Genomic DNA, 7,558 nt, shown 5'->3' on the forward strand with positions numbered 1-7,558 from the left:
TGATATAATGCAAATATTCCAATGGGGTTTATTTCATTGCATTCTGCATTAAATTACCTTTCCAATGATATATAACATGATGGTATTGTTCGTACATACCAATTTTTCAGTTTTGGTCACTAGTGTCAAGCTCAGCTTGTCGCGCCCCTAAAGCTTGTTGGCCGGTGCAACTTCTACCCCCTGCACCCCCTTAGCTACACCACTGCTCAGCCCCATGGGAACTGAGAGCAGCATGTGCACATTTACTAGTGAGTAGGTAAATGTGTCTCTGCTGCTATCAAAGGCCAGAAGGGGAACGCAAGACCACCAGGATGGTCCTGATCTGATGAACATGGAACTCAACAAATGCTCCAGAAGGCAGTCCCCTCACCATAACGGAAAGGATAAAAACTGAGGCTTGAGCAGCTGGTAAGGTGAAAGGTTTCTTGTCTCAAAGCTAGGTGCGCCCTGATAGAGTGTCATTTAAAAAGTGGGCCACAGAGTGAAAAAGTTTGGGAACCACTGGCAATTTCTGCCATGGCTAGAAGACAGGACCCACAGGCTGACGTTGCCTACATTACATAATCCTGACTTCTTCATTTGAGCAGTTCCAGCTGGTCAAGTGCATCTGATTACCAAATAGGATTCCCCGGTTTCATGAGGCTGATTGAGGCCATGGTGGTTTGGAGCAAAGGATAGAACCTAAGAACACATAGCAGCTAGCAACATGTGGATCAGGGTGCAGAGCCTGACTGTTCCTGATGGCTTAGGGGTAGAGGCAATTGATCGCTGGAGTGGTGCTCATAGCACAAATACTCAGACTGGGCAGGAAATGTCCTGCTTCCTTGTTTCTGGCCACACAACTCGAGGTCTGTCCCCTGGAAACACCAAGAAGTAGGCAATACCCTGACACTTGGCAATCTTTTGACAGAGACTCTGACCCTGTGGGCAGTTGCTCATCTCCCCCAAGATGCACCAGCTGCCCTCTTTGCTACACTGTATTCCTGTACTTGATGATTAGTGGACATCTTTACCTAAGAACCCCACACAAAAAAATGTGTCAACATACAGCAATACTCTGTCCCATGGGCTACCCTTTAGAAATGAACATTCTAGCAAGCCACACACAGGTCTACGGGCGCCAGCTCAGTGGAGCGATTGTGCTCTACTTATTTGAGAGATTTATATCCCGCCTTTCCCATGCCAAAGTAAGCGCCCACGGTGGCTTACAAAACTCCTACAAATGAGTTTTTATAATTGTTTTATAGCTCGTAGAACCCTTCTCTTCCAGATGGAATCCTTCATCCTTCTTTTATGATTTGCTGCTCTATGCTCTTTTTACCTGACTTTTTATCTGACTGCTGTTTTTATGATATGTGTTAATGTGTTATGCTTTTATCTGTTTTTAAATTATGGTTTAATCTGATTTTAACCTGTTGTAAGCCTCCTTGAGTCCCTTTGGGGAGAAAGGCAGGGTAAAAATAAAGTTATTATTGTTATTCACGGCATGGTCCTCACTTCAGGCATCTGGGTCTGCCTTCCAAGCTTCCAACAGAAACAGGTTCAGCTTGGCCAAGCTGTAAACAGCGAGACCTCCTGGCTCTGTTGTCTCATGAGAGCTTTACCAGCTTTCCATCTCCCATCCAAAATCCAACCAGGGCCATTCCTACTTTCTTCTTCAGGCAGCCTTTCACTCAACCACCAGACCTGCGGCCACGCTCACTGGAGGCTGGTGAAGTGCGCCTCTGCCCCCTCCCCACATTTCAAGTCTGGGGGATTGCAACAGGAGTGAGGTCAGGGGGGCTTCTCAATAGAAAAGGAAGCAACAGATAGGGAAAGAAAGAATTGTACATTCCACCTGACCGTACAAGAACGCTTTGGTGCATGGGGAAAAAAACCCACAACCACAGCCACCCTGGACATGTACAGAATGAAAAGATCTTTTTTGGAGGAATGATTTCCCTGTAATCCTTTTTTATTACTATAAATGGATTTTAGTGCTCTGTGATGCTTTTATGATTTTATTCTTGCTGTATTCAATTGTTGACCTGCTCTTTGTATTGTTGTGTATCATTTTAATTTAATATTAGTATAACTTTATCTCTTTTTTATATTAATTGTACATTGCCTTGGAAAAGTGGTTTATACATTTTTCAATCAAAACAGTCCAGCACATACTTGTGTATGTGGGGTGGGGGTGGGGTAGACAGACAGGGAGGTTGTAATAATATATATATGCCCTGGAAGGTCATGGGGCTTGTTTTTTCCATAAAGAAAATCACATTCAGAAATAAGCTCATTAGTCCTTAACATGTTACAAGAATCTTTTCTCTCCTACAACAGACTGCCTCTCCAACAGCTGCCCTACAAAAGCCTCCAGGTAATTGTAGAAGGAAATCCTTTTTTGGCTCCTAAAAATATTTTCACCAGAGGCTTCCTTCCAATGGGATCTCCTGCTCCCAGCCATAGAATCGTAGAGGTGGAAGGGACCTGCAAGGTCATCAGGTCCAACCCCTGACTGTAGCAGAAAATCCTCCTAGAGCATCTCTAGCAGGTGTTTGAAGAGCCTCTGCTTGAAAATATCCAGGAGGAGGAGAATCCACCACCTCTCTCAGCAATCCGTTCCACTGCCAAACTGCCCTTAGAGTCCAGGAATTTCTTCCTACTGTCCAATCGGAATCCCTTCTCTTACAGTTTGTACCTATTGGATCTAGTTCTGCATTAAGAGGCAGTTGAGAGTAGAACTAGATACAGGTACAACCTGCAAGAGAAGATATTCCAGCCCCCTCCCCAATAGGACTAGGCTCTCTTCATCTCCACACAGTGAAAACCTGTGGTGCAGGTCCTGGGGAGACCTTTACCTTGTACTCCTCGGCAGCTACATAAGAACATAAGAACAGCCCCACTGGATCAGGCCATAGGCCCATCTAGTCCAGCTTCCTGTATCTCACAGCGGCCCACCAAATGCCCCAGGGAGCACACCAGATAACAAGAGACCTGCATCCTGGTGCCCTCCCTTGCATCTGGCCTTCTGACATAGCCCATTTCTAAAATCAGGAGGTTGCGCATACACATCATGGCTTGTACCCCGTAATGGATTTTTCCTCCAGAAACTTGTCCAATCCCCTTTTAAAGGTGTCCAGGCCAGACACCATCACCACATCTTGCGGCAAGGAGTTCCACAGACCAACCACACGCTGAGTAAAGAAATATTTTCTCTTGTCTGTTCTAACTCTCCCCACCCTCAATTTTAGTTGCTGTCTGTCCCTTTTGGATCTCTCTGTCCCTCTCGGATCTCTCACACACCACACTGATGGAGGCTTCACCAACCATGCAGAAGAACTTCAGGGGCTCCTGGTGCTTCATTTCCCACCCTCTTGCTTCCTACTTTGGAAGATCGCTTGACTATCTCCACCGTATTGGCCAGCTGACTGTTTGGCCTCAAGGACTTCTGCTTGATGGTTTCTCGGCCCTGTGGGCATGATGCTGTGGACATGGGTGGCTTCTCTCAGCATTTGAGAATGCAGGCTTTGCAGATACTGTGCCCGCACTCCAAGGTGACTGGATCTGTGAAGAAGTCCAGGCAAAGGGGGTAAGTTGTTTCATCCCTTTCCTTTGGACTCTGAGAAGCCATGACACAAAGGAAAACATCACCAGGCAACAAAATAACTTCTTCACTGAGCAGAGGACTGGAGAAATGATCGGACATGCCTCTTCCCAGATTAGCAGGATAGGATTGTATTTTAGTCATGGAGCAAAAAGGAGGTGGCCTTGGCGCTCCAATCATCTTCTAGAGCAGGTTGTAGCACAGAAGAGAAAGATGTTTCTGACAAAAATGAACCACTTGGTTACCACAGGTTTTGTGGGCTGGAGTCCAGTTCATCAGCTGCATAATGCTATCCTCAGACATCAAGTAGATATTGCCAAGTAAGGGGGGGGGGGGAGAAAGAGGAAAAGAAAACCATGAGAAAACTCTCAGGCTAAAGAAGAGACACAAAACGCAAGAAGTGCCGCTTGTGAGCAGGCCTTTGTGAGTGGTTTATCTTGTGTTTCATACAGAGTTCACCTCTTGCCATTCATGGCCTTCTGGTGCCACAGTCCACAATGCCATGAACATTCCCCCAGCAGGGGTCTCTAAACTTTTCGGCCAAAGGGCCGCATCAAATATCTGGCACTGTGTCAAGGACCAGAAAAAGATTAAACAAAATTTAAATAAATACATTAGAGATGGAACTTAGATGAATGAATGAACTCAAATGGCCAAGATTTCTCCAAGCACCCACACAGCTCAAGTTATAAAGCACACACTTAAATGGATCCCCATTCACCCACTCCACAAGCACAACTCTGGTTGTGTTTGGTCAACTGGGCCAGAGGCTCTCAGGAGATCAGAGGCTGGTTGCGGGCCACATCTGGCCCCCAGACCTGGGTTTGAAGACTGCTGCCCCAGGGTATAGACCTACCTGCCAACAGAAGACAACCCTTTTTATGTCGATGAAGGAAGCGCCAAGCTATGCAGGGTCCTGTCTTGTATTCTGTCCAGTCAGAGTACAAGGGATGCCACAGTGCTCCAATGACAGCAAAGTCAGGAGGGACTCAGCCCCTTATGCTGTGACAGTCCTCATTCATCTTTTTACAATGCGTCTTTCTTCTCTACTTGGTATCATCGAAGTAGGACAGGTTTTACTGAAATACAGCTTACACCTGAATTCATCCACCTTTGCTCAGCCAACTTGGGTGTGGGAAATATGAACATCGGTTGAGTTAAAACCAACCTGTCAGAGCTTGGGGGAAGGGGCTGGGCTTTGTTCTAGGTGGTGCACTAGAATCTATTTGATAAGCAACAATTGAGCCCTATGGAAATTGAAACTGAGCCACACTGTGTGTTTACTCATAAGTAGGCAAATGTGCCTTGGTGCATTGAAAAGGGCAGGGCAAGAGGACCGCATTGCAACCATAATTGTCCTGATTTGATGAATGCAGCTCTCAAAAAACACTCAAGTAGTGAGTGTGCTTCCTGCCCAGCTGATAAATGTATTGAGGCCTATGGAAAGCAAGACTGAGGTTCATGTTTACTTATGAGTAAGCTAGAGTGCAACTCCATGGATGCATACTTGGTATTTGTTTTTCCCCAATGTTTAGATTAGTTGTAGGATTTCAGGTATATCAAGAAGCAGTGTGATGAACTTGGACTAACGAGACCTGGGTACAAATCTTCAGGGATGAGCACACCAGGCTGTGCATGTGACCTTAGCCTAGTCCTCTTCTCTTTGCCTCATTTCCTTGACAGCAATGGAGGTACTGATCCTGTGGGAAAACACAAGCCTCCTCCAAACCACATAAGCTGCATTCTTCAGTACATTTCCTTCCCATACTGCAGTGGTTCTTATACATTTAGCACCCAGACCCACTTTTTAAAATGAGAACCTGTCAGGGCCCACTGGATGTGAAGTCAAGACCGGAAGTGACATCATCAAGCAGGAAAATTTTTAACAATGATAGTAAATGGGACTTATTGCTGGGTAAGTGTGGGCTAGGCTGCAATCCTACCCCCACTTACCCAGGAGTGAGTTCCATTTACTATCATTGTTAAAACAATATACATAGTAGCTTGTTAAAAGTACATGTATGTAAAATTTCCCCAAATGCAGTCACATACCATGGGAGCATCAAGTAATATTAATAAAATATTGAAATGAATGGGGACCACCTGCAATTGGCTCGCAATCCACTTAATGTGTCCCAACACACAGTTTGAGAAACACTGCCATACTGGATTTATAAGGAAAAAAACTTTACCCACAACCCCCACCCTGGGTATTGACATAAAACCACAATACTCTGTTCTCTGTGTGGCCCTTTACAGAAGGCTGCTCTAGCAAGGGCTACTGGCACCCACTCAGTGGAACTGTCTCCCTGGGGAGGTTTACCAGTCTCTTCCCACTTTTGCCAGAAGCAGAAGCATTTTTAGGTTTCAAAAGCCTTCTCTCTATAGTGTCATTAAAAATTGACACCTCTTAACTTGCCTTGGCATACAAGGTTCAGAGTTTCAGTGTACCTTTTTCTTATGTGGACATCTATTCAGCAACATCTTCCACTTTTGATATCTCATCAGGCATTTCCCAATCACTTCCAAGCTGTGTGGGAAAATCATTCAGCTGCAATCTGTCTTTTAAGTCTTTTACCAGTCTTTTAAGATAGATTGCAGCTGAATGATTTTCCCATGCAGAGTTGCTGAAAAAGGCAGAAAGTTGGATGATTACACAATTTGTACAGCCCCTTCCCTTCCAGCATGTCCCTTGCATCTTGAAACCACAACTGGTCCTTGACCACTAGTCCCTCTAGACAAGAAATTTGGCTCAACACTTTATACAGTGTATTCATTAAAAGCATAACTTTATTCAGCAACAAATAGTAAAAATTACAGCTGGCTGCCCCCACCAATCCAGGAAGTGAACTCTGTTCTCTAACGCATAGTGTGTTCTTCATGCACCCTTAGATGAATCATTTCACCCAGCTAACAAAAACACCAACACAGTACATTTTTGGTTTCCTATGAACACAAACAAATGGGGATGTCCCAGTTGAACAGGCTAACCCCTAGAATTGTCTCATTGATTGCAGTGTATCTCCTGGTCTTCTCCACTGGAGACTCTTTGCTTGCAGAGAGATGTTAGTGGAACCAGAGGAAGACATCATCCCAGCACACCAGAACAGTTCCTACAAACTGCAAGTCTTTATATGCAAGCAAGTCGATAGGCTTGAAAGACTCAGTTACGGAACAAGTCTGAGACAGGATTTTGCCCACAGACCAAAGAAAGGGTAGTATACAGTGAAACCACTGCCAGGTATAGAGAAAGTCTGCAGCATGGCTGCTGTATTGGCATCAAAAAAGGCCACCTGATGCCCCATATAGTTCAGCAACACCCGAATCTTCTTTGGTTCCTCACTCAAAGGCAGAGGAGGATTGTGAGGAGGGATGACAGCCCGGTACTTACCCTCCCATTTTCCAATCGCCCAAACTCCTGTGTGAGGACCAAGGGATTCGTCTTTATCATATTGCAAACGTGGAACAGAGACGCCAACAGCCCATCCTTCTTCTTTCCCCACTTCTACTTCCCAGTAATGTCTACCTGATTGAAATGACACAGAGCCCAGCGCACCCTGATAGTGGATAAATCTCTGAGAGCTCTTAGGCAGGCTCTGCCGTTGTTCGCTCAAGGTCAAACATTTCCTGTCTTCACATACAAGCAGCTGAGGATGGGCTGACCTTTCGACTCAGAGTGAAATTTTCTGTGGGAGACAAGTGATGAGATCAGATGCTTATCAAGAATCAGGCTAATGGTACCACCTCTCTATAAGCAGTGTGGTTATATGACCACTAAACTGGAGGTTGGAACTGTGAGCAGTCCTGCCAAGGACAGGGAAAATACTGATGCTCAAGGTTTGGTTACCATGATCTTCTATTTGGGAGAAGTGGAGAGAAACAGAAGTCAATAGAATTTAAGTTCCTTTGTACCACCTTTAGCTATAGGGTGGTCTTCCAGAGAGACCTCTGGGTTTCAGCTGCTTCCCAGTG

The sequence above is a fragment of the Tiliqua scincoides genome, chromosome 2 (genome assembly GCF_035046505.1).
Source record: "Tiliqua scincoides isolate rTilSci1 chromosome 2, rTilSci1.hap2, whole genome shotgun sequence".
Lineage (NCBI taxonomy): Eukaryota > Metazoa > Chordata > Lepidosauria > Squamata > Scincidae > Tiliqua > Tiliqua scincoides.